The 27,671-nt window shown below is 49.2% G+C and overlaps 1 protein-coding gene and 1 non-coding gene across 3 annotated transcripts in view; one reads left to right on the top strand and one right to left on the bottom strand.

Annotated features, from left to right (window-relative positions):
• The first annotated feature begins 1,255 nt into the window (after positions 1–1,255).
• Positions 1,256–27,671, top strand: part of GATAD2A (GATA zinc finger domain containing 2A) — a 118,322-nt gene continuing 91,906 nt past the window's right edge. For both annotated transcript variants that reach the window (XM_012443540.2, XM_021669224.2), the window contains exon 1: positions 1,256–1,556. The gene's annotated coding sequence lies outside the window, so the exon portion shown is untranslated. The remainder of the gene's footprint in view (positions 1,557–27,671) is intronic.
• LOC135276867 (small nucleolar RNA SNORA64/SNORA10 family) lies at positions 18,675–18,807 on the bottom strand. Its single transcript, XR_010344421.1, has one exon. It is a non-coding gene; the product is annotated as a small nucleolar RNA SNORA64/SNORA10 family (small nucleolar RNA).

The raw sequence follows: 27,671 nt of genomic DNA, 5'->3' as shown, positions 1-27,671 counted from the left end.
GTTGCCCAGGCTGGTCTGAAACTCCCGGGCTCAATCGATTCTCCAGCCTCGACATTTCAAAGTGCTCGGATTCCAGAGGGATAGGGTGCGGGTGGGAAAAACAAGTAAAGGGGTGAGGGACGCCCACCTCCTGCCACCCTTCTCGACAGAGGTGGGTGCTTTAAGCCCCAAATTCCTCCTGGAGGGAATAGGGGAGGCAGAAATTCCCCAAGTTATCTCCAGAAACAAAGGTGGAGGGGGGCGCACAGTCCCCACTTTCCTCAGATAAAGGAAGGACAGGGAAAGTGGCCCCCAAGAGTGCTTAGAAAAGGAGTGGATGCGCCCCAAATATTCCTCGGAAAAGGCGGTGGGCCCTGGATTCCCCAAATGCTCCTTAGGGATCCTGAACCCATGTTTATATACGAAACAGAGCTGGGGTCCCGAATCTACAAAATCATCATGATCCCGGCAATTGTCCTCAGAAAAGCAGACCGGGAAAAAAAACTCCAAACTCTCTCAGAAGAGGGGCCGGGGCAAGATTCCCAAAGATTCTCCGTAGAACGGGGAGCCATGGAAAAGAAGCCCGAAGCAGAGTCTTCTCAAGGAACGGGGGCCCGCGCCAGAATCTCCAAGATTCTCCTGGAGAGAGAGGGTCAAAGCCACAAGACAAGGCAGAAACAGCGCGGGGCCACCGGAGTCCCTCGGGAACACAGCCAGGCCACGACGCGCCCAGGCTCCTCCGAGGCACCGCCCGGCCCAGGCCGCCTCCAGTGCATTGTGGGTGGGGTGCCCCTGCAGAACACTGCGGGGAACCCCCTGCCCAGCCAGCTGCTGGCCGCCGGGTGGCCCAGGCGATCCGCCCTCCGGGGTCCGAGCGAGTTGGCCACGAATTGACGCATCCCCCTAGGCCCCGCCCTCGCAGGGGTTCCCGCCCCGAAGATTAGGTCCCACCTCCGCATGGCCTTCAGTGGCTCTGCAGCCCGCTCCTATCTGCAATTGGCAGGATGCCTGTCAATCATTCCGTCCCACCTCCTCGGACCCGCCCCGGCCAGCGGCGCGATCCCGAGAACCAGCCGGCCCGCGCACTCATTGGTCATCATGCGCTGTCCGTCATGAAGCTGGCCACACCTTCTGTGATGTGCGGGTCCTAGGAGTCCCGGCTGGACCTCATTGGCCTGTGACGCCTTCACTCGGAGAGACGCGCCTAAACCCGGAAGTGTGCGAGGCGAAATCTGCCTAGCAACCGGGGAAGCCGGGCTGTGAAGCGGGCAATTTCAGTGTGAGACTGAGCGGCGAGACCGAGCGGCGGCTCCTAGCGCGGCGCGGCGGCTCCTCCCGCCCGGGGTCAGCGCCCCGGCGCGCGCACGCGCACCCCCGCCGCCTGAGCGCGCACCGCGCCGCCCGCGCAGTCGGTCTGTCGGTCGTCCGTCCTGTCGCCGCCGCCACCGCCGCCGCCGCCGCCGCGGGCGCCACCTGAGGGAGTCGCTTCCGCGGGACGCCACAGGACCTGACCGGACTGCGCCGCCCGAGACCGTCCGTGGCCCGGCTGCCGTCGGCGGGGGCGCCGAGCAACTTCGGTGAGTGAGGGGCCGGCGCCGCTGGCGGGTCCTGGCTTCCGGTGTCCCGGGCTCTCTGGGGCTTCCGCTTCTCCCGCACCACCTTCGCCGAGCGGACTCTCTTCTTTACGGGAGCTCCCTCTCAGGGGAACCCCATGCTCTGGGGTCCCCCGCCTCTCCAGGGGCCCCCCGCCTCTCTCGGGGACCCCATCTCTATAGGGGACTCTCGCCTCTCTTGGGGACCCCCGCCTCTGTAGGGACCCCCCGCCTCTCCGGGGACCACCTCTTCTCTAGGGGAACCCCATCTCTTGTAGACCTCGTCTCTCCAAGCAGAGGACCCCATCTTTCTAGCGACCCCTACCTCTCTAGGGGACTTTCTCTAGGGGACTCCTGCTTCTCTAAGGGCCGCGTCTCTCCAGTCAGGGGACTTTGCCTCTCTAGGGGACCCCTGCCTCTCTAGAAGATCCCCATCTTTCTAGGGTGCCCCTGCCTCTCCAGGGGATCTCTGCCTCTCTAGGGGATCCCTGCCTCTCTAGAGGATCCCCCACCTCTTTAGGGGACCCCATCTGTCTTGGGGATCCCCGTCTCTCTAGGGGACCCTCGTCTCTCTAGGGGACCTTGTCTCTAGGGACCCCTGCCTCTCTTAGGGGAGCCCTGTCTCTAGGCGACCCTGCTTCTCTGAGGGGACCCCCCTTTATCTGGGGCTCCCCTGCTTCTCTGAGGACCCCTGCCAGAGGGAACCCCCATCTCTCTGAGGAATCCTGCCTTTGAGAGGAACTAATTACCTTCTTTGAGGTGCCCCAACTCTTTGAGGAACCCCACTTATCTGAGGGGATTCCCTCCACTTTTCTGAGGAACCCACCCCTTTGAGGGACCCCTGCCTCCTTAGGGACCTTCTTCTATCAGAGGACCCTTGCCTCTGAGGGGCGTCCCTTTCTCTGAGGGACCCCTGCCTGTTTGAGGGGAACCCCCATCTCTGAGAGAACCTCTGCCTCTCTGAGGGTCCCCCCTTTATCTGAGGGGCTCTGGCCCAAGACCCTGTCCTCAATCGTCTAAGGAGACCCCTGCTTCTATTAGGGTATACTTTCTCTAGGGATTCCCCACCTTTTGGGGACCTCTGGGAAACCCCTGCTTCCCTGGAGGACCCCTCTTTTCAGAAGACATTCCTGCTTCTCAGAGGAAGCCCTACCCCTCTGACGGGGTGGTCCCACACTTTTCTGACTTGTCCTCTTTTTTTTTTTTTTTTTGAGACAGTCTCACTCTGTCGCCCAGGCTGGAGTGTAATGGCTCATGGCAACCTCCACCTCCCGGGTTCAAGCGACTCTCCTGCCTTAGCCTCCAGAGTAGCTGGGACTACAGGCACCCGGCACCATGCACAACTAATTTTTATATTTTTGTAGAGATGGGGTTTCACCATGTTGGCCAGACTGGTCTCGAACTCCTGACCTCAGGTGATCCACTTGCCTCGGCCTCCCAAAGTGCTAGGATTACAGGTGTGAGCCACCGTGCCGGGTCCCCCTACTTTTTGATCAGTGCCTTCACTTTCCGGGGGGATCCCCCACTTCTTTGAAATGCCCATCTGACCGGATTCTTAGTTATCTGATGTATACCCCTACTTTACCTGTATCCTACTTTTCTGTTTCTTCTGGGTCCCCTAATACTCTGTGGTTGCTGCAGTTTTCTGAGAGGTCCCCAGTTTCTCCAGAGGTTTTCCCCATAACTTGTGATGTCCCACTCCTGTAGGATCCTTACACCTCTGAAGTGTGTCTCCCCTTTTCCAAGATATTTCTTCTCCTGATGGGAGACACTGTGGCTCTCTTCACTTCTTTGAGGGGTCCCTCCGAATTCCGTGGGGTTCCCTCCCACTTGCCTGAGGGCATTCCCCCTTTCTAGAGGTTTTCCTTCTGATTTTCTAAGGGGAAAACTGTCCTTGGAGCCTTCACGTCAAGCTTCTCCTCTTTCTGTCTGTGGCACCCACTTCCCCCGACTGTGGAGGAGGAGAGCAGAAATGTACCCCTCCTTTAGTCTTTGTTGCCACTCTAGGGGTATTCTCTGGACTTTTATCTCAGTTTCCAGGGGCCTGGAGGATTTTGTGGCTGGAGAGGAATGTGGAGGACAGAGAGGCAAAAGGCATGATTTCCTCATGTCCCTCTAAGACCTGCTAGATTTAGGGGAGCAGGAGCTGCTACTAGATGACCCCCTTAGTTACTCCATTTTCCAGCCGTGGGGCCATCACAGTGTTGTCAGGCTTTTGTGATGACAAAAGGGACAAGGCAGAAACATTGTCTCCCCATTATCACACTGTCAAGCTGTGGGACTGACCCACTTCCTGTCCCATCCCTCAGTCCTCCCTCTGCATAGTATAACTTAACCTTCCCTCCCCCTGCTGAAAAAAGAAAAAAATAAAAAGGAGAAGAACACTCTCCTTCATGTCTTCCTGTTGCATTTTCTCTCCCGAGACCCCCTGATTCAACCCTCGATCAAATAGGATCCCCAGTTCATAGGCCACTTTGGTTTGGAAAGACAGAGCAAGAAGCAGGAAATGGGTCACCTCAGATCCAGAAACAGTGGAAGGGAGGCAAGGGACTGGATGATTTGATGACATTTTTGTAAGTTTTAGGTGACTTCAGCCTGGCCCAAAAGGAACTTTTTACGTGGCGTTTACAAATCTTGTATGTACTTTTTTTAATGGCCCACCCTGGATTCCAAATTCACTCCAGTAGCTAATTTTATCTGCTTTGCCAAACGCAGAGCTCTGTGGAGCCCAAGTAGATGAATGCTGGCATTGAGAGATGGTCCAAAGGACAGGAATGAACTCAGTTTGAAACCTGAGTAACATGTAACCACTTCGTGTCCACGCATAAGTCTCAAGCTAAAAACGTGGGGAGAGTGTGACTGAAGTGGAGTTCTGAAGTATAGGCTGCGCTCGTGTTTGCTTTAGCGTTTCAACAAGTTTTTTCCTCTGACTCCACTGGAACTGCAGTTCACTTTACAGTTTGACTGAGGGCAGTCTCTCTGCTGTTCGTTTCCATCTGGGTCTTGCTTAATTTGAGTCCTTTGTGAAGACTCCTGCCGAGGCTATAATTTGAGTTCTAAATCTGTCGGTGGACCATGTGGACACAAGTTTCAACTCGAGCTATTTTCTTCTGGGGAGAAGTGCTTGGAGACTTTCCTGGGCCCTCTGCTGCTGGGCTAAGTCAAGTCCAGGCAGGAGGCTGTTGCAGACCTGCTTGCTGTTCTCCTGCCTCTTCCTGGTCAGCTGTAGGCCCTGCCCTCAGGGGCAGGGAAAGATGGTGGGGAGCCTGGGGTTGAGATGAGGGTAGAGAAGTGCCGGCACATATTTACTATTTTATTTTATTTTTTTGAGACAGGTTCTCACTTTGTCACTCAGGCTGGAGTGCAGTGGCGCAGTCTCGGCTCACTGCAACCTCTGCCCCACTGGCTTACATGATCCTCCCACCTCAGCCTCTGAAGTAGCTGGGGCCACAGGCGCACGCCACCATGCCTGGCTATATTTTTGTATTTTTCGTAGAGACCGGGGTCTTAACCATGTTGCCCAGGCTGGTCTAGAATTCCTGAGCTCAAGTGATCCGCCCGCCTCAGCCTCCCAAGGTGTTAGGTTTACAGGTGTGAGCCACTGTGCCCAGCCTGTTATTTTAAATAAAACCCATAGGACCAGCAGATGGGATGTTAAAAAGGGAATGGGCAACTTTGAAGTCAGAAGGACCCAGTTCAGATTCTGGTGCTGCCCTTCTTAGTTGTGTGGCCTTGGACAAGTAATGGTACAAAATGGGCATGTCATTAACTATTTGAGGGAACACATGGCTGTGAATGTCTGTGAAGATGCTTACTCATGACGGGAGGTGCTTCCTAGATGGATGAATGAATGAATCCGCGATGATGAACTGGAGGTGGACAGCACAGCTCCTGACACACAGTTGCTGTGTAGTAAAGGCTGCTTGTGCTCAGGAGATGAGGGTCCTGGCCTGTGGACTCCCAGATGAGGAAGTGCTTGATATTCTGCCAAGGCTAAAAATGCCTGAAGAGAAAGAAACTTGGTATGTCTCTTGGAAAACCCACTCCCCCACTGAGTCTCTTAGCAAGAGTGTTCTGTGTTCTGATACCAGATGTGAGATGGATTTGCTGTGTGGCAGGGTGTTTGTGTTTCTCTTGGCCTTGGCATCTCCTCCCGTAAAATGGGGTAATTTGTGAATTAAGGGCAAGTAGGGAGATGTATTACTCTAATTAGACCACAGGGAAGATAGAAGATTATCATGAACTTGAAGAATTGTGGGAAGAAAAAAAATAAATGAACTATGTAAACCTAAGGGATCATATGCATATTATGAGACTGCTTGTGTCTCGTAGTTACCTGGTGAGTGATCTGTTCTTACACTTTAGAACCTTGAAAGAAGAACTGTCCTTTCATTGTAATAGATCAGATTTGGGGACAAAAGGCTGGGAAAGTGATGTACAAAGGCATTTAACGCCGCACAATAATAGTACTTTGAGAGGGCCAGTGTGTGGCTTAGTGCCCACAAGGAGATCAGAATTCACCTCAAGCTTCCAATGCCCAGAGGGCTGTGGAGATGCTAACTCAGCTTGGGGGTGGGGGCAGGGGGGCAGTGGAATAGAGGGGAGTGGACAGGACATTTAAAAATAATTTTTTTTTGAGAGGATTTTTTTCTTAACAATTAGTGAATGCCATAGAATCATGGCTGGTGAATTAGGCCCAGCCTTCTTCACTTACTAGTATGGGAACAGATGGCATTCTGCCCCTGACGGCTAAAACCCAGGAGGAAATAATGGCCGAAAATCTGACTAGGCCCCTGGTGTGCTGCTCCTATGTTTGAAGAGAAGGTTATGTTTTTTTGTTTGTTTTCTTCCTTGAAATATACCTTCTCTCTTCCTCCTTCCCTCCTTTCTCTTTTTCATACATGCATATACAGACACACACTGACTTTGGTATTGAAGCAAAGAAATATCCACCAATCTTAAATTTCTTTCAGTTCTTTGAAGGACAGTTATTCCATTACATGGGAAAGGAACAAAATTTATTATATTTAAAAAAGTAAGAACTAAGGTAAACAACTTTAAAGAGACCACTCTCCCTTTGAAATTATGCTGTCTCTTGTGTGCCATAGACTTCACTCTCGTGGATGGTGGCGCCACCATCAAGTCTCTAACAGGAAGTTTCTTAAACTTTTTTTAATTGAAGGATCCTTACAGCAATAAAAAACCTTGGATAGTTAGAAATTATATTGATCTAGGTACATTTATTAGATGTAATGTAACGTGGTTATCTGTTGGTGGGCAGCTCTAAAAGGCATGTGGGTCCAAACACTGCCCAGCTTCTAACTCTGGACAATAAAAACTGTTGATTTATGGAACTGAAATAGCTAGGGAAGTCAGGGTTTCCTTCCTGTTGGAGACAGCACTGGGGGCATTAAATCCCTGTGGGACCTTGATGATAAGAAATAAGCTGACCTCTTTTGGAATTGGGAAATAACTACTGTATCAAGTGGTTCCATCCAAATGAATGGATGGTGTTATTTTTAATTTCTAGTATTAAGTTCGGCTTTATCCTCTCTGAAACTTGACTGCTTTTGTTTCTACTTGTGTATCTTTTGAATAAGAGGGTTTTTTTTTTTGTTTTTTGTTTTTTTTTTTGAGACAGGGTCTCATGATCTGTCATCCAGGCTGGAGTGCAGTGGTGCAGTTACAGCTCACTGCAGCCTTGACTTCCAGTCTCAAGTCATCCTCCCACCTCAGCCTCTTGAGTTGCTGGGACTACAGGCACCTGCCACCATGCCCTGCCAATTTTGTAATTTTTGTAGAGACGGGGTCTCGCTATGTTGCCTAGGCTAGTCTTGAACCCCTGGGTTCAAGTGATTCTCTCACTTTAGCCTCCCAAAGTGTTGGGATTACAGGTGCGAGCCACCCAGGCTGGAGTGCAGTGGCATGATCTCAGCTCACTGCAACCTCTGCCTCCTGGGTTCTAGCAATTCTCTGCATCAGCCTCCCTAGTAGCTGGGATTATAGGTGCCTGCAGCCATGCCTGGCTAATTTTTGTATTTATAGTAGAGCCGGGGTTTCACTATCTTGGCCAGGCTGGCCTTGAACTCCTGATCTCATGATCCACCTGCATCGGCCTCCCAAAGTGCTGGGATTACAGGCATGAACCACCACATCCAGCCAAGTTCATTCTTTTAAATTGGCTTATAAGGGGCCAGGCACTGTGGCTCAGGCCTGTAACCCCTAGCACTTTGGAAGGCTGAGGCGGGCAGATCACTTGAGGTCAGGACTTTGAGACCAGCCTGGCCAAAATGGTGAAATTCTGTCTCTACTAAAAATCCAAAAATTAGCTGGGTGTGGTGGCAAATGCCTGTAATCCCAGCTACTCGGGAGGCTAAGGCACAAGAATCGCTTGAGCCCGAGAGGCGGAGGTTGCAGTGAGCTGAGGTCGAACCACTGCACTCCAGCCTGAGTGACACTGAGACTCTGTAAAAAATAATTGGCTTATAAGGGACAAGTGAACACTCAAATAAGAGCTTTACTTGTGTGGCCATAAGATATAGTGTGTGTATTTTCTAGTGCAATTTACATTAACAATTAGAAAGTGCTAAATCTTCTGGCCCATGTAACTTCTATGCCAACAAATAATTCAGGAATAAACATTCTCATGGCTAAGATGAAACATTTTCATGCTGGGTGATGGGGGTCTGGCAGTGAGCAGGACTGACACAGTTGGCCTTCCAGCAGCTTACATCTTAGTTGAAAATGAGTAAACAAACAAATGCATGAAAGAATATTGTGGGGTTTCTTTTTTTTTTTTTTTTTTTTTTTTTTTGAGACGGAGTTTCGCTCTCGGTACCCAGGCTGGAGTGCAATGGCGCGATCTCGGCTCACTGCAACCTCCGCCTCCTGGGTTCAGGCAATTCTCCTGCCTCAGCTTCCTGAGTAGCTGGGATTACAGGCACGCGCCACCATGCCCAGCTAATTTTTTTGTATTAGTAGAGACGGGGTTTCACAATGTTGACCAGGATGGTCTCGATATCTTGACCTCGTGATCCACCCGCCTCGGCCTCCCAAAGTGCTGGGATTACAGGCTTGAGCCACCGCGCCCGGCCTATTGTGGGGTTTCTTTAGAATATCCCTAAGTGCTGCAGCTACCCTCATTGGGAGTGGAGTTTCTTGAAGGTTTAGAAGTGAAACCTCACTACCTCTTTAATTGCCTCACTGGGCTCCTGTTTCCTGTCTCTAAAAGACCGAAATTATGGCATTTTCCCACTTGATTGTTGGTAATAGTTGATTCATGACCACTGTGGCTGTAATCTTGGAGAAACAAGAGAGAAACTGGGATGGTTATGGCAGGGAGCATTTTCAGGTTCTTCCTTCTGTTTTTTTTTTTTTTCTTTGAGACTCACTCCACTCTATCACCCAGGCTGGAGTGCAGTGGCGATCTCAGCCTCTTTTTTTTTTTTGAGACTCTGTCTCAAAAAAACATTTAGACAAGCTGGGACTGCCTGGTGTTGGTTGTGGCTTATGAATAATGAGATTTCCAATAGATGACTGCTTTGTTGTGTATTGGTAGATTCTTGGTGCATGAATTTCCCTCTGCCCAGGTTTTCCTCTTTTTTTTTTTGAGATAGAGTCTCGCTTTGTTGCCCAGACTGGAGTACCATCTCCGCTTACTGCAACCTCTGTTTCCCAGGATCAAGTGATTCTCCTGTCTCAGTCTCCTGAGTAGCTGGGACTACAGGTGCACGCCACCAAGCCCGGCTAATTTTTTGTATTTTAGTAGAGACGGGGTTTCACCATGTTGCCCAGGCTGGTCTCGAACTCCTGAGCTCAGGCAATCCATCTGCCTCAGCCTCTCAAAGTGCTGGGATTACAGGCATGGGCTACCACGCCCGGCCCAGGCTTTCCTCTTACACTGGGACTGGGAAGGTGCTATTTAGACCTTTTTATGTTGGACAAGGCTGGAGGTCTTAGATTTGACAGGGGCTTTTCTTAAATGTATCTTTGAGAGGTGGGCCGGAGAGCAAGTCTGGATATTCATTTTGGGCACAGCCTCCACGGAGAGAGGAAGGTTGTTAGAAGGAGTTTCTGGTAGTCTTTTTTTTTTCTTCCACCCAAGTTCTGACTCCGGTGGTGGAGAGGCAGGCCCAGGCCGGAAGTGGGCGTGGACAAGTAATGCAACTGTGCATGTGACCAGGCTCCCACCTCTAGGCTCTGCTGCCCTTGGGAAGTGGATGCTTGCTCCCTCCTAACTTCCTGTTCTCCCTCCTTACAGGCTGAGTTCTTGGGCCCCAATTTGAGCATAGAAAATACGTTTAAAGCGGGGCACGGTGGCTCACACCTGAAATCCCAGCATTTTGGGAGGCTGAGGCGGGTGGATTATTTGAGCCCAGGTGTTAGAGACCAGGCAGGCCAACATGACAAAAACCCGTCTCTACTAAAAATGTAAAAACTAGCTGGGTGTGGTGGTGCACGCCTGTAGTCCCAGGTACTCAGGGAGTCTGAGGCAGGAGAATTGCTGGAACCCAGGAGGCAGAGTTTGCAGTGAGCTGAGATTGTGCCACTGTACTCCAGTCTAGGCTACAGAGTAAGACCCTGTCTCAAAAAAAAAAAAAAAAAAAAAGATAAGAAAAGAAAAGAAAACAAATTCAAGTTCCCTGTTTTTCTTTGGTAAGCTGCTTTGTCAGAGCTGGGAGCCACCAGTGGACCTGAACTTGCCAGTTTTGGGGTCTCAGCTAATGCACCCACAAACTCAGAGGCCTATCTGGCAGGGTGAACAAAAAGATGGTTTCTTGTTACAGTATCACAGTGTGCCCCTCAGGACCTCGTCTGCACCAAGAGCTATCTGGAGGTGTGTATGGAACTTGAAGCCAACAGTAGGCAGGCCCTTCAGGAAGAGTGTGCTCTTGAAGAATGGTTTGCAGTTACTTAAGGCTTATTGCTTTATAAAAGTACCATGGCAAGCCCTGTGCAGTAGAAACTTTAGAGCCAAAAAACCTTGGGCTAGATCCTGATTCTACCACTTGCTGGCATGTGACCTTGGAAAAATAGCCTAACTTCAAGTGGCCTACTGTTTCTTTTCTTTCTTTTTTCTTTTCTTTTTTTTTGAGACAGAGACTTGCTCTGTTGCCTAGGCTAGAGTATAGTGGTGCAATCTGGGCTCACCGCAACCTCTGCCTCCCGGGTTCAGGTTTCTTCTGCCTCAGCCTCCTAAGTAGCTGGGACTACAGGCCCACGCCACCACACCCGGATAACTTTTTGTATTTTTAGTAGAGAAGGGGTTTCACCATATTGGCCAGTCTGGTCTCGAACTCCTGACCTTGTCATCCACCTGCCTTGGCCTCCCAAAGTGCTGGGATTACAGGCATGAGCCATCGTGCCTGGCCCTTGGCCTACTTTTCTGAGTCTGTTTCCTCAAGATTAAACTCAAATCCTTGTTTGTGGGCTGGGGATGGTAAACATACAGCAAGCGGCCAGACTGTTGTAGGTGCCTTGTAAAGGTAGTTGTTAAATAATCATGTTTAGGCTGACTGTTTCTCTTGAGGTTGGCACCCAAATTTGGACAACAATCTGTGGGTGTTAATACTGCCCAAGAACAAACCAGTCTACGCTGGGCCAGTGGGTTGGGCATGTCCCAAGACCAGTGATCTGGAAGTTCCTGGGTTGGTTGATTTCTCCCAGTGAGATCCTTTAGTTCATTGTAGCTTTAACCCCTGCAGCATCACCTTACTGTACTTACCATATAGACTTGTGGTGCCTCCTGAAACATGATGGGGTAACTAGGAAAAAGGCTCAGACCTTGACCTCAGGTGATCCGCCTGCCTTATCCTCCCAAAGTGCTGGGATTACAGTCATGAGCCACTGTGCGACCTACTTGTTAGGTTTTTTCTTTTTTTTTTTTTAGACAGGCTGCTCTCGACCTCCTGACCTCGTGATCTGCTCACCTCGGCCTCTCAAAGTGCTGAGATTACCGGTGTGAGCCACCTCGCCCGGCCATTAGGTTTCTTAAGTGGCAAGGCATTCTGAGAAGAGGCATAGCAAGGCATAGGCAGGGACCTGGAGGTGAAAACAGCCAAGTGAGTTCCCTTGACCTTAGCCTCCCAAAGTGCTGGGATTACAGTTGTGTCACCACACCCAGCTAATCTTGTGTTTTTAGTAGAGACGGGGTTTTTCCATGTTGGTTAGGCTGGTCTCAGACTCCCAACCTCAGGGAGTCCCGACCTTAAAGTGCTGGGATTACAGCTGCGGCAGCACACCACCTAATTTTGTATTTTTAGTAGAGATGGGGTTTCTCCATGTTGGTCAGGCTGGTCTTGAACTCCTGACTTCAGGTGATCCACCCACTTTGACCTCCCAAAGTACTGAGATTATAGGCATGAACCACCACGCCCAGCCAGTCTAAAATTCTTAATACATCACAACAGTTTTTTTATTTTTATAAGAGACAGGGTCTCGCTACGTTGCCCAGGCTGGAGTGCAGTGGCTATTCACAGGCGCGATCCCACTACTCATCAGCACGGGAGTTTTGACCTGCTCTGTTTCCGACCTGGGCCAGTTCACTCCTCCTTGGGCAACATGGTGGTCCCCCACTCCCGGGAGGTCACCATATTGATGCTGAATTTAGTGCGGATGCCCGATCAGCATAGCGCCCTACAGCCCAGAACTCCTGGGCTCAAGAGATCCTCCAGCCTCAGCCTCCTGAATAGCTGGGACTACAGGCACATGCCACCGCAGCCGGCTTTTTTTTTTTTTTTTAAAGAGACGGGCTTTCACCATGTTGACGAGGATGGTCTCAATCTATTCACCTTAGCCTTCCAAAGTGCTGGGATTACAGGTGTGAGCCACCATGCCTGCCCTTTATTTTCGTTCTTTTTTTTTTTTTTTTGAGACATAGTCTTGCCCTGTTGCCCAGGCTGGAGTACACTGGCACCATCACTGCAGCTTTGAACTCTAGGGCTCAAGCCATCCTCTTGCCTCAGCTTCCCAAATAGCTAGGACTACAGGTGCATACTATCATGTCAGGCTAGTTTTATTTTATTTTATTTTTTTTTATAAGATGGGGTTTCACCATGTTGGCCAGGCTGGTCTTGAACTCCTGACCTCAGGTGATCCGCCCACCTCAGCCTCCCAAAGTGCTGAGATTACAGGCGCGAGCCACCGCGCCCAGCCCTAGTTTTATTTTTTAACTTTGTTTTGGAGACAAAATACTGTGTTGCCCAGGCTGGTCTCGAATTTCTGGGCTCAAGCAATCCTCCTGCCTTGGTTTCCCAAAGTGCTGGGATTACAGTCATGAGACACTGTGCCCTGCCTAGAACAATTTAAACCTACTTTTGGCCGGGTGTGGTGGCTCATGCCCGTAATCCCAGAACTTTGGGAAATTGAGATTGGGTGGATCACCTGAGGTCAGGAGTTCGCCAACATGGTGAAACCCCATCTCTACTAAAATACAAAAATTAGGCCAGGTGCGGTGGCTTACCCCTGTAATCTCAGCACTTTGGGAGGCCAAGGTGGGTGGATCATGAAGTCAAGAGTTCAAGACCATCTTGGCCAACATGGAGAAACCCAATCTCTACTAAAAATACAAAATTAGCTGGGCGGGGTGGCAGGCACCTATAATCCCAGCTACTCGGGAGGCTGAGGCAGGAGAATTGCTTGAACCCAGGTGGCAGAGGTTGCAGTGAGCCGAGATCATGCCACTATACTCCAGCCTGGGCAACAGAGTGAGACTTCAAAAAAACAAAAACAAAACAAGAAATTAGACAGGTGTGGTGGTGCATGTCTGTAATCCCAGCTACTCAAGAGGCTAAGGTACAAGGATTGCTTGAACCTGGGAGTTGGAGGTTGCAGTGAGCCAAGATCATGCCACTGCACTCCATCCTGGACTACAGAGTGAGACTCCATCTCAAAAAAACAAAAAAAAAAGAAAAACAAAAGGGCCGGGCGCGGTGGCTTACGCCTGTAATCCCAGCACTTTGGGAGGCCGAGGCGGGTGGATCACGAGGTCAAGAGATCGAGACCATCCTGGTCAACATGGTGAAACCCCGTCTCTACTAAAAATACAAAAAATTAGCTGGGCATAGTGGCGCATGCCTGTAATCCCAGCTACTCAGGAGGCTGAGGCAGGAGAATTGCCTGAACCCAGGAGGTGGAGGTTGCGGTGAGCCGAGATTGCACCATTGCACTCCAGCCTGGGTAACAAGAGCGAAACTCCATCTCAAAAAAAAAAAAAAAGAAAAGAAAAGAAAAACAAAAAAACCCTCAAAACCTTACTTTTTTTCTTTTTTTTTTTTGAGACAGGGTCTCATTCTGTTGCCCATGCTGGAGTGCAGTGGCAGTAGTGACACAGCTCACTACAGCCTTGACCTCCCAAGCTCAAGCCTGCTAATTTTTGTATTTTTTTTTTGTAGGGATGGGAGTTTTGCCATGTTGCCCATGCTGGTCTGAAACTCCTGGGCTCAAATGATCTGCCCACCTGGGCCGCCCAAAGTGCTGAGATTACAGGCATGAGCCACCTTGCCCAGCCAATTTTTAAACTTTCACTGCAGTTTCAAACTTTAGCCTTTATATTTAACCTCTCAAATTGTCTCTATTCAAAGTTAACTTTTTGACCTAAATTTGAAATAAATATTTTACTCTTCCCAAAACAGGAGTTGGTTAGATATAGAACTGATTATGTGGGCATGCAGGAGGGCGTGGTTGTTTATTATCAAGCTGTAAAAGAGAAAACAAACTAGAAAGGCACTCCACCTGTGTTTTTAAAAATAAATTATGGGCATTTCTCTATAAATGGGGGTTTGGGGAGTACGCATCCTGTTAGGAAAAAATTTGGGAGGAATGTTTTCCCAAGTTGGAAGATCTGTCATTTAACAAATGGGGAGTAGGGTGTCAAATAGATGCCAAGTTTTAAAAATAATGTTTTTCTGATGTGACTAACTCTTTGCTTGGCAGGTTTGAATAGGCTGATCTCTAGACTCGAGGCTGTCACATAGCCTTTTTGTTTTACCTGGTACTTTTCTGAATTTCTTTTTAATCTTTAATTCATAGAAAACAGTTTACTTCCTAACTATTCAAGGTTTAAAATTGATCCAAGTTAGGTGAGATTTATTTTTAGAAACCATATGTAGATACAAAAGAGATATTCCTTGCCAACTAGTGACACATGGCAGATGAAGACAGAGTGGGAGATACACTTCCGGTTCAGGACAGCACTTGTGAGCAGTTTGTGCTTAACCCTTTAGGGGAGCATTTATGCTCAGAACCCTGGAGAAGCAGGACAGCGCCAGGGCCAGACAGAGACTCACTCTGGACAGAGGCTGCCTAACTGCAGATGGAGCCTGAACCCCATGCTGCAGAAACACTGAGTGTAAGGAATAGTGGTTAGAAATGACATTCAAGGGCCTGGTGCGGTGACTCAAGCCTGTAATCCCAGCACTTTGGGAGGCCGAGGCGGGTGGATCACGAGGTCAAGAGATCGAGACCATCCTGGTCAACATGGTGAAACCCCATCTCTACTAAAAATACAAAAAATTAGCTGGGCACAGTGGTGCGTGCCTGTAATCCCAGCTACCCAGGAGGCTGAGGCAGGAGAATTGCCTGAACCCAGGAGGCGGAGGTTGCGGTGAGTCGAGATCGTGCCATTGCACTCCAGCCTGGGTAATGAGCGAAACTCCGTCTCAAAAAAAAAAAGAAATGACATTCAAAACAAACACAGGTTGACAAAGTGGACCATCCCTAGAGAGTTGCGGGGCTTTTCAGCATAAACAACAGGGATGGGGACTACGGGGGCTGCTGACCCATGTCCCACAAACTCCTGATCTAGTGTGAGAATGTCATGAATGCAAAGATGACCCTTGTAGCAGAGGTAATGCATTGGAAGTATTGTATTTTTCTTTTTTTATTTATTTTAATTTTTTTTTAAATTTTATTTATTTATTTTTAAAGATGGGGTTTCACCACGTTGGTCAGGCTGGTCTTGAACTCCCGACTTCAGGTGATCCGCCTGCCTTGGCCTCCAAAGTGCGCTTGGATTACAGGCGTGAGCCACCGCGCCCGGCAGTATTGTATTTTTCATAAAGCATCACTGTAAGAGTCCCTATAACTATTTTCTGGTCCCTCTCTGAAGAAAGAATCAAGAGTTTCAAAGTATTAAGGAAATAAAAATCACTTAGTTAATCTTTTCCTTTCCTTTCCCAGCCAATTTCATTGTAATCTCACCATGTAAACATGAATTTGGGGTGAAATAAACTTTAAAATGATTGTCCCTTAGAGATTGTTGTTATATTGTCCCTAAACTTAATGAAAACAGTTTTAAACTTTTGGGTACTAAAAATGCAAAGTACAGGAAGTAGGGCAGGGACTGGTGACTCCTGCCTGTAATCCCAGCACTTTGGGAGGCAGAGGATTGCTTGAGGCTAGGAGTTTGAGACCAGCCTGACCAACATGGTGAAACACTGTCTTGACTAAAAATACAAAAATTAGCTGGTGTGGTAGCACGCGCCTGTTGTGTCAGCTAGTCCGGAGGCTTCTGCACAAGAATCACTTGACTCCCAGGAGTGGAGGTTGGAGTGAGCTGAGATCACACCATTGCACTCCAGCCAGGGCAACAGAGCAAGACTCTGTCTCAAAAAAGAAAGAAAAAAGAAAAAAGAAAGCAATCAGTGCTCTTTTTTCATAAGGGTAATGAAAAGAAAAAAAACTTGTGTACTTTTTTTTTGTGTGTGTACTTTTTATTTTTTTGAGACAGAGTCTCACTCTGTTGGCCAGGCTGGAGTCCAGTGGCATGATCTTGACTCACTGCCTCTCGGGTTCAAGTGATTCTCCTGCCTCAGCCTCCCAAGTAGGTGGGACTACAGGCACGTGCCACCACACCCGGCTGAGTTTTTGTGTTTTTATTTGTATTTTATTTATTTATTTTTTAAGACAGAGTCTTGCTCTGTCGCCTAGGCTGGAGTGCAGTGGCACAATCTTGGCTCATTGTAACCTCTGCCTCCTGGGTTCAATCAATTCTCCTGCCTCAGCCTCCTGAGTAGCTGGAATTACAGATGCGTGCCACCATGCCCAACTAATTTTTTTTATTTTTATTTTTTTTTGGTATTTTGTAGTAGAGAAAGGGTTTCACCATGTTGGTCAGGCTGCTCTCGAAGTCCTGACCTTGTGATACCCCTGCCTTGGCCTCGCAAAGTGCTGGGATTACAGGCGTGAGCCACTGTGCCTGGCCGATTTTTTTGTATTTTTAATAGAGACGGGGTTTCATCATGTTGGTGAGGATGGTCTCGATCTCCTGACCTTGTGATCTACCTGCCTGGGCCTCCTAAAGTGCTGAGATTACAGGGGTGAGCCACCATGTCCAGCCTTTTTTTATTATTATTATTTTATTTTTTTGAGATGGAGTTTCACTCTTGTTGCCCAGGCTGGAATGCAGGGCAGCACAATCTTGGCTCACTGCAACCTCTGCCTCCTGGATTCAATTGATTCTCCTGCCTCAGCCTCCCGAGTAGCTGGGAGTATAGGTGTGAACCACTGCACCTGGCCTTTGGTGTACCTTTTGAATAAACAACTTGTGTATTCTTTAGAGACTTTCTCAGAAAATATGTAGGAATCCAGTATCACTGAGAGCAATAATCTCAGAATTGGCTAAACCTACATAACTTGGTCTGCTTAACTTAGGTCTGCTTAGTTTGTGAATTTAAGTGAGTAGTTGACTGTTCATTCTGTTTTCAGAGGGAAAAACATTTAGGAAATTTAAAGGATAACAAATCCATTCTTTTTCAGCCCTTTTCTCCCCAGAGTCCCCAACTCCAGGTATTTTGGTGTAGCTGGCTCTGGCCTTTGCCCCTGCTGTTTTTAATGCCTGGGACGCTCATCATAACTCATCCCTTAAGAGCTGGTTCAAATGTCAATCCACAGAGATTTTCCAGACCCCACTGGAAAGGAAGCTCTCCCTTCCTCTGTGATTTCTCAGTCTTTCTTGTTTGTTTGTTTCTGAGACAAAGTCTTGCTCTGTCACCCAGGCTGGAGTGCAGTGGCTCCATCTTGGCTCACTGCAACCTCTGCCTCCCAGGTTCAAGCAATTCTCCTGCCTCAGCCTCCTGAGTTGCTGGGATTACAGGTGCCTGCCACCGTGTCCAGCTAATTTTTGTATTTTTAGTAGAGACAGTGTTTCACCATGTTGGCCAGGCTGGTCTCAAACTCCTGACCTTGTGATCTGCCTGCCTCAGCCTCCCAAAGTGCTGGAATTACAGGCATGAGCCACCGTGCCCAGCCAATTCCTCAGTCTTTCTTATGAATACATTTTCTGCATTGAAATCATTTTGTGTCTTTCAGTGGCACCAGCCTGTCAGCTTCTGGAGTATGTGCCTGTAAGCTTCTTGGGCTGCAGAACCCTTGGGATGAGTGGTCTCTCAGTTGCCAGTCAGCATTTATCACATAAGTCATCTTGTATGTTGTCCACCAAGAACTTCAAAGAAATTTTCTGATTTCTGTTCAAGTACAGTACCTTGAACATTCAGTAGGTGATGCTACTCTTTTTCAGTAGTTTCACACTACTTTGGAGCCTTTGGCCAATTTCTGCTGTAAAAGCAGACATGAACATGGAATTTGACCCCAATTTCTTGTCTTCAGTCCCTCAGTTGTGTAGGGACAGGCTCAGGTGGTGTTTAGGTGTTTGTGAGTACACTTGAAAGATCATTAGACTTTTCCTGTGGTTAAGGTAGAACGTGGCCTAGCTATTATTAGTGGGATGTGGTCTATGAAAGACAATGAAGTTTAAAATGAATTTGGAAGATTTTTTCTGTTGTTTTGAGACAAGGTCTCACTCTGTCACCTAGGCTATAGTGCAGTGCCATAATCATGGCTCACTGCAGCCTCAAACTCCTGGGCTTGAGTGATCCTTCTCTCTCAGCTCCCTGAGTAGCTGGAACTACAGGCATGTGCCACCATACTTGGCTAATTTCTTCTTCTTCTTTTTTTTTTTAAAGACGCGGTTTCACCATGTTGGTCAGGCTGGTCTTGAACTCCCGACCTCAGGTGATCTGCCTGCCTTGGCCTCCAAAGTGCTTGGATTACAGGCGTGAGCCACCATGCTTGGCCTTTTTTTTTTTTTTAATTTTTTTACCCAAAAACTGTTGTACTCCTAAGAACAGGGAGGCCATTTTAGGCGGTTCTGTTGTGCATTAGGAGAGCCTTTCTTTGCCTCCCTGAAAACATGCCAAGCACACACTGGACTCGTGTGATTAAGCAGAGCTGAGAAGCCAATTTTTCCTTTGTTACAGAGATGGGATCTCACTATGTCAACCTGGCTGGTTTCAAACTCCTGGCCTCAAGTGATTCTCTCACCTTGGCCTCCCAGAGTGCTGGGATTACAGTTGTGAGCCACTGTGCTCAGCCTGGAAGAAAATTTTAACTAAATACCAGGTGTTTTGAAAGTACAGTATTAACAACTGCTATCACTAAGTTTTGTTTGTTTGCTTTTTTTTTGACATGGAGTCTGGCTCTGTCACCCAGGCCAGAGTGCAGTAGTGTGATCTTGGTTTACGGCAACCTCTGCCTCCTGGGTTCAGCGATTCTCCTGCCTCAGCCTCCCTAGTAGCTGTGATTACAGGTGCACGCCACCACGCCTGGCTAATTTTTGTATGTTTTGGAGACAGAGTCTCGCTCTGTTGCCAGGCTGGAGTACAGTGGCATGATCTGGGCTCACCGCAACCTCCGCCTCCTAGGTTCAAGCAATTCTCCTGCCTGGAATTCCAGCTGTGAGCCACTGTCCCTGTCTAATTTTTGTATTTTTAGTAGAGTTGGGGTTCCGCTGTGTTGACTAGACTAGTCTCAAACTCCTGACCTCAAATGATTCACCCGCCTCAGCCTCCCAAAGTGCTGAGATTACAGATGTGAGCCACTGTACCCAGCCGTCACTAAGTATTGACTATCTTGTTTTCAGGGCAAAGAGAAAACTTTTAGAAAACATGGTTCTGGCCCTAGTTGTCTCTTAGCGTTTCTTCAGCTTTAGAATGGCATCTGAAGGTGATGGCATCATATTTCATAATTACCCAGCTGAACTATTTGCTGTTTAGTCCAGCACTGGACACTGACGCAGAAAGGTCTTTAATCCAGACAGCCTCAGCATTCACCCAGCCTGGGCCTATGGGACCCCAGGCAGATCTGGATTCACTGCTACTTATCCGTCTACCCTCCTGGCCCCTCTTGTCCTATGACAGAATAAACCCTGTAGCCCTGTAGCTATTTCACCCCACCAGCATACCCCGCAACCCTCCTACTTCCCACCTGACTTTCCCAGCTGAGAAGTTGGCACTCCTCTCTGGAGCAACCCACTTTTCACCAGTGCACCCCTCAGTCCACAGGGGTGTGTCATTAATATGTTGCAGTTGATGCCACCCTCTTTAAAAAAAAAAAAAAGTGGTTGTCACCTTAGTGACTCACATAGGACTTGCCAGCTCAAACTCTGGAATCTGTATATCTGAAGTCTCAGGTCTCGCACCTGACCACACTTTGCTCTGTTTGTAGTTAATTAAATTGACATTAATCAAGACCCAGGTGAGGAGCAGTGAGAAAATATTTTGCTTGTATTGCTTTAATATACATCATCTGATTCACCATCGTAGCATAAAGCAGTTCTCAAAATACACAGCCACCAAATTAGGGTGAAAAACCTGGTATTTGCCCTAAACTATACTTGCACTTGGGATCAGGGAGCTCTCTGAATTCCTATACCAAGTCACCTGTTTGAGAATAAGACTGTTTTGTTTGGTTTCTGAATTTGAACTTTGAATTTCTTTTTTTTTTCTTTTTTAGATATAGGAAACAATGAATTTCTTTGTAGTAAAGCAAAGCAAAGCAAGTTAATGACATAACTGGGCCAGAGAAAGTGATTGGGGGGTCAACAATTTGTATTTTGTGTCACTTTTAGGTTGAATTCTCTTTTGGCCTATTGGGGGTTGTACCAGATGCTGCATTAAGTACTGGGAAGATTTGGGGGTATGTGTGTGGGAGGGAAATCAACTACAAAAAGTTAACAATTGTATGTAGAACTCAACACAGAATTAAAAAGGAGCTTTTCTTTTTTTTTTTTTTTTTCATTTTTTTGAGATGGAGTCTCGCTCCTGTCGCCAGACTGGAGTGCAATGGCGCATGCTCTCTGCTCACTACAACCTCTGCCTCCCGGGTTCAAGTGATTCTCCTGACTCAGCCTCCTGAGGAGTTGGTATTACAGGCATGCGCCACCACACCCAGATAATTTTTGTATTTTTAGTAGAGACGGGGTTTCACTATGTTGGCCAGGATGGTCTTGACCTCCTGACCTCATGATCCACCCGCCTTGGCCTCCCAAAGTGCTGGGATTACAGGTGTGAGCCACCACACCTGGCCTTTTTTTTTTGAGACAGAGTCTCACCGTGTTGCCCAGGCTGGGCTGTAGTGGTGCGATCTTGGCTCACTGCAACCTCCGCCTCCTGAGTTCAAGCAATTCTTCTGCGTCAGCCTTCTGAGTACCTTCTGTGGTGACAGGTGGGTGACACCACACCCAGCTAATTTTTGTCTTTTTCATAGAGACGGTTTCACCGTGTTGGTCAGGCTGGTCTTGAACTCCTGATCTCATGATCCACTCACCTCAGCCTCCCAAAGTGCTGGGATTACAGGCATAAACCACCGCACTCGCTGAAAGGAGCTTTTTTTGAACTTTCTGTTTAAGGTGACATACAGCAGCAGAATAATTTTTTTTCTTTTTAGAAAAAAAGTTTTGTAAAACTTGTTCTACATGAAGCTACATGAAGCGTTTTTCCAGTTTACGGTTGAGACCCAGCCATTGGTAGGTTTTACCTTGATTCTCTTTTCAAATGAAGCAGAATAGAAGATAACAGTACCTTGAATGTGGTAAATTTATGTTTGGTGAAACTTTTGTTTCAGTTGTACATATAGATGTATTAGGGTATGCGATGAAACATTTGTCACCACTCTTCAGAAGTCTAGGTGTCTTATCAGGAATTGTTTGTTTTAAAACAACATGAAAAGAGGCGGTTTTGGGGATTCTTCAGAACCTGATTTTGGTATTGAGGGCGGCCTTGTGGTACTAGATTTTCCATGAACTTGATAAAGTTGTATTTTGCTTTATGTAGTTTAACATCTCCAAAGTCCATTCTCTTTCGGGTTTTCATTCTGTCTCTTGTGTTTCCTCCTTATCACTGGAGAGGGAAGGGTGCAGATTTGCTTTCTTGAGGGGGGTTCACCTTCTCCCAGAGGCACTAGGGCAGATTGGGAGGTAACTGGAGAGGGAGAGCAGTTATCCCCAAGTGTCTTAAGGAGGGTGGGTCTGGAGCTTTCTTTGTAGAACTCTGTTCACTGCGCTGGAGAAGTGATCGTTCAGCCGATCTACACCCCGCCCTCCCTACAGACACTGGGGCCGAAGTTCCCAGAGAAGGGCTTCTGCGTGACGACCCCGCTGGGGTGACATTCTAACTCGCGTTTCAAAGGCAACCCTGAGTTGCTTGAGGTCGCCCAGCTCAGCTGGCGCGAGGTCAGCAGTGAGCGCGTCGTGAGTCAGCCCTGGGTGCGGCCCGCCCGGCTCTGCCGCCGGTGAGCTGGCGACGACCCCTCGGCCTGCGGAGGGCGCTGGGACTCTCCAGGGAGGGAGCCAGCCGGAGCCGGCGTGGGAAACCAGCGCGCCCAGCGAGGTGTCGCGTGGGAGCGCGCCGGAGAGGGGCGGTGCTTCCGGGGCGGGACCGGCCGACCCCGCCCCCGCGATTCAGGGGCCCGCCTTCTACGCCCGGAGCCCCGCCCACGAGCTCCTCCCTTCTCGTTGGGCCCCGCCCCTCGGTCGCCGGGTCCCGCCCAGCCGGGCGCGGGCGGGCGGCGTCGCCTTTAAGAGCTCCCCGGTGTTTTGGGGGCCGCGGGCCGGGCGCGCTGACCTGGTGCGCATGTCCCGGGCGGTGACGCCGGCGCCGGGCTCCATGTGTGCGGCCGAGGGGCGCATTATCTGGCCGGCGGCGCGGGCGGGCGGGCGGACCGGCGGAGCGAGCGCCGCGGGCCCGGGCGGCCCCACAGGCGGAACGAGCGCGCGCAGCCCGGCGCCCCCGGCCCCTCCGCCGCCCGGCCCCGCGGGCGACCCTGGCCCCGCAGCCCCACGAACCCGCGCGCTGCCCTAGGGCCCGGCCGACCCGCGGCCCGGTAAGTTCTGGACCAAACTTGGCGGGGGGCGGGGGCCGGGGACGTGCGGCTGAGACTGGAGCGGCGCGGGCCGCGAAGGGTCGGGTCCTCGGGGGGCTATGAGGGACCCCCGCAAGAGCGTGGAAAAGTGAGAGCGAGCGAGTTCTACTCCCTGTATTCTGGGAGCGTCTTCTTGCGCTGCCCTGGAAAGTTCCTCACCCCGAGGCGGCCCGGGCACGTGGGGGCCGGGCGGGGCGGGGGTCCCGGAAAGTCGAGGCTTCGCCCCGCTTCCGTCTTGCGCTTCCTGCGGGGTCGGGGGAAGGGCTGGGCCGCGAGGCGCCTCTTCCGAGCAGTCGGGACGGGTGGGGGCGGCGGGCAGGCGGCACGTGGGCGCGCGGGGCGGGGGTCCCTCTCTAGGGCGGGGGTCCCCGGCGGGCAGGGCAGCAGCGCTGAACCCCGCGGCGGCGGCGGCGGCGGCAGATCCCGTGTCAGAATAAGAGTCCCCGCGCGCCCACGCCTGAAGGGCCGGCCCTCCCCCCGCTCGCGCCCTTCCTGCCTGACCCCCGGGAGCCGCGGGACCCTTCCCCCCTCTGATCTCCAGCCTATCTCAAGACCCGACACTTTAAATTTGCTTCCCCATCTAGGCGGTTACTCCATTGATTTCTTTTTTCCCACCTGGAGTGGGTCGGCATCAGTGACTAGACAGCGGCAGCTGGCCTTTTAAAGGGATTATTGCCAAGAATCGGAATTGATCACTTCAACAAGGAAAGGCTTATGGGCAGGGCCCAGGCTGAGAGCCTGACGGACACTTGGAGTGTGCGCACACTGGGACCCAGAAATGAATGGTGACCCCTCCCTTAGTAAGTGAATGACAACCCTTAGGTGCGTGTTTCTGCCCTGCCCTGAGAATTTTGCACGGGGCAAAATTTTGTAGATCTGACTTAACGTCTTCAGGTGTATAGTTCATCCTTATCTTAAGAGCTTTGAATTCTTTAGATCAAAGTCCGAGTGAGTCACTTGAGCCTTTAATTTTCTCTCTTCCTACCGGTTTACTTCTTTCAGTTTTCTTCGAGTACACAGGGCTGGTTACATCTCTGGTTCTGTGTGCCCATTCACACAGTGACACCTCCTGGCTGTGGCAGCACAGAAACTGAGAGACAGACAGCCCTCTGTGCCGGTGTCTCAGTCTTGGACTTACTTGTCCTGTTGACTTACTTATTCTTCTGGTAGTTGTTACAAGTTTTAAACTAGATTACAAGAAATAATGTTTGCCGGCACCAGTTAACATATGCTAAGAACAGTAGCTTGTCAGACCTGACCACAAGCTGTTGAGGAGGGCTGATAGCTCATACTAGCCCTCGGGTTTGAGTGCCTACTGTGTTTTAAGCTCCCTGCACAGACGTATTCGGTGCCCGTGATAATCCCACGGGGAGTAGAGGAGTATTATTTGCACTTCACAGATGAGGAAATTGGGGCTCCTGGAGGCCAGGCGGCTTGCTCAAGGCCTCTTTACAGTAGAGAGGCAGAGCTGAGGAGCCAGCTCTTGGTGCTGCAGAGCCCACAGATGCTGCAGTTTGCAAACCCCGCTGAGCATTTCCCTGGCGCTTCTAAAACACAAGGCCGTTTTCTTGTCCAGGCTCCAGGGCACCTCTGTTCGAGGAGGTAGGGGATAATCTGAAAAGTGACATGGGGACACTATCCTAGCCCTGCTTTGTTCTAGTGGAGCAACGTTATCAGCTAGATTTTAAGGAGCCGAACCACAGAGTTAGTTGCCTCTTTGCGTTTCGTTCTTCAGCTTGGGACTCAGAAAAGTTTTCCCTTTTTTGGAGGAAACAGTTTATAGAGTGTGGGAAATTTCCAAGGCATTTTCTAGATCCTCTGTCTTCACTTACTCCCTCCCCTCCTTCATCGTTCATTTCTTATTTGTCCCCTAAATTCCAAAGCTGGTGTTTATGAAGATTGCTTCTCATCTTGGAAGAAAGAATGGGAAGACTTGGGTGTTAGTGATTTGGATGCATTGTGGGTTGTTTTTTTTTAAAGACAGTTTTGCTCTTGTTTCCCAGGCTGGAGTGCAGTGGCGCAATCTGGGCTCACTGCAACCTCCGCCTCCCGAGTTCAAGTGATTCTCCTGCCTCAGCCTCCCAGGTAGGTGGGATAACAGGAGCCTGCCACCACCCAGCTAATTTTGTATTTTTAGTAGAGACGGGATTTTTCTGTGTTGGTCAGGTTGGCCTCTAACTCCCAACCTCAAGTGATCCACCCACCCTGCCTCCTAAAGTGCTGGGATTACAGGCGTGAGCCACTACACCTGGCCTTTTATTATTATTTTTTTTTGAGACAGAGTCTTGCTTTGTTGCCCAGGAGTGCAGTGATGTGAACTTGGCTCACTGCAACCTCTGCCTCCTGAGTTCAAGTGATTCTCCTGCCTCAGCCTCCTGAGTAGCTGGGACTACAGGTGAGTGCCACCATGCCCAGCTAATTTTTGTATTTTTAGTAGAGATGGGGTTTCACCATGCTGGCCAGGCTGGTCTCTAACTCCTGACCTTGTGTGATCTGCCTGGCTTGGCCTCCCAAAGTGCAGGGATTGCAGGCATGAGCCACTGTGCCTGTCGGATGCATTGTTATTTCTACTCAGATGACAGTTTTTTAAAATGTCAAGTCATCTCTATTAATGTGGTATCATTTGGCAAATCCTACAATCTTATATTTTGATAGTGAGGGAAAAAAATTAATGCTACTTTCAGTAGGGAAAAATCCTGGAAGGGTTTCTACCAAAATGTCAATAAAAGTCTCTACATTAGGATTAGTTTTTCTTTTTGTTTTGTTTTATTTTTGAGATGGAGTCTTGCTCTGTTGCCTAGGCTGGGGTGCAATGGTGCCGTCTCACCTCACTGCAACTTCTGCCTCCTGGGTTCAAGCAATTCTCCTGCCTCAGCCTCCTGAGTCCCTGGGATTACAGGCGTACGCCACCATGCCCGGCTAATTTTTTAAACTTTTAATAGAGACGGGGTTTCATCATGTTGGTCAGGCTGGTCTCTAACTCCTGACCTCATGGTCCTTCCGCCTCGGCCTCCCAAAGTGCTGGGATTACAGGTGTGAGCCACCATGCCCAGCCTGTGTGTATGTTTTTAATGAGGAACCTTTTTTTGAGTAATGAAACACGTTTTAAGAACTCTAATTTTCAACTCTTCAGTAGCTCCTCTGACTTGTTTTGCATCATTTATTTTGTGAATTTCTGGCATTGCAAGTAGTGATTTCTAGATTGATTTATTCAACAAATATCAGAGTGCATGCATACCGTGCCTCTGACACTGTGCTAGGAATCCCTGCTCAGTGGAGTTTATAGTGAGATTAGTGGGCCAGGAATCGTAATTAATCTCATAAACGTGGGGAAACTTACAGGGATCAAGGAGAGAAGGACGCTGTGACCTGGTGAGCTTAAAAGGGTCTTTCTCCTACTGGGGTCAGAGAACGAGTAGGTGGACCCTCTTGAAGGGGATAAAGCAGGGGCCGGTGCAGTGAGACACACAGCTGGGACCTCCTTGGGTCTTAGATAAGAGATGACTAAAGGATGTCTCTGAAGAATGTGGCTGGGAAAGTTGTAAAACCATTTTTGAAATGTTGGCTTTTTTGTTTGTTTGTTTGTTTTTGTTTTTGTTGTCAGGAGAAAATGAAGAATGACCAGCAGAGTCTTGGATATGTCAGTTCCCAACTGACATATCCAAGAGACAAAAATGTAACCGCCCTTACGACTGAATTTGGTTAAGGACCGTCAGCATGTGCTGACACCTCAAAGCCTGGGCAGCTCAGATGCTTGTCTGGAGAACTACCTGCTTGGACTCGGGTGTTTCTGTGCCATCAAATGGAACAGGCAGGGCTATTTTCTGTAGACCTTTCCCCCCGATAATTGAGTTAATTTATGCTTGTTGTAGAAAACTAGGAAGATTATGAAATAGGTGAGTGGATGAAGTCTTCTTGAACAGCTGTCCTGGGGTAGGAGAGCATCCCTGGGATTTCGTCCTAACCCTTGTCTGGTTGGGAATTGCGGCAGAACCAGAAGAACGGGTTCGCAGTGTCATGGTTTGAGGCTTACAGAACTATGCTGCCTGCTAAGTCAGTGTGGTGGTTTGTTAGAATGGATGCTCTTGAGTTAGCTGTTTCAGGAGGTGACTCTCCATAGTCTGGCCTCAGACGGTGGGTCTTTCAGGTAACAGGACTTAAGCGCTAACTGTGCACAGGTATATCTTTGAATGGAATTAGGAAGGCAGTGTATTAAGGTTGAGATAAAACAGATCTTGAAGTGGTTGGTGGTTGCAGCGAAGTAGAAGTCGTGATACCTGTACTGTCAGAAACAAATGTTTCACTCTGGACTCATCCTGCTTGAGCATGGGCTCCTGAGCATCCCTGCAAACAGGATCTGGGACTTTTTTTTGTCAAGTGTGTCTGGCCATGGGCTTCTTGCTCCTCCTCCACCCTGTGCTTTCACAGATCTTGAAGTGGTTGGTGGTTGCAGCGAAGTAGAAGTCGTGATACCTGTACTGTCAGAAACAAATGTTTCACTCTGGACTCATCCTGCTTGAGCATGGGCTCCTGAGCATCCCTGCAAACAGGATCTGGGACTTTTTTTTGTCAAGTGTGTCTGGCCATGGGCTTCTTGCTCCTCCTCCACCCTGTGCTTTCCAGACTGTATTTGTGACCTCTTTTTGTTGGAAATGTAGGTTAGTCTTTTAGAAGACAAAAGAATTTACCCTAATAGAATACCTGCTGGTAGTCTCAGGAAGTGACTGGGAATCCACCAAACCCTCTAGGTGTGGGAGAGAGGGGCCCTCGGTGAGAATGTTGCATGTTTGCACCAGTTTGTGCAGTTGCCAGGGTCTCTTGTAGCATCTCTGTGCGCTGAACCCACCTTGTCTCTCCTGAGCCTCCAGAGGCACCCCATTTTTCACATGTGAGTTTGTCAGGGAA

This window comes from Aotus nancymaae, unplaced genomic scaffold (assembly GCF_030222135.1).
Source record: "Aotus nancymaae isolate 86718 unplaced genomic scaffold, 86718_ANA_hifiasm-v0.15.2.pri h1tg000028l, whole genome shotgun sequence".
Classification (NCBI taxonomy): domain Eukaryota; kingdom Metazoa; phylum Chordata; class Mammalia; order Primates; family Aotidae; genus Aotus; species Aotus nancymaae.
The sequence above is the reverse complement of the archived record's forward strand: the minus strand, read 5'-3'. Positions and strand labels throughout refer to the sequence as shown.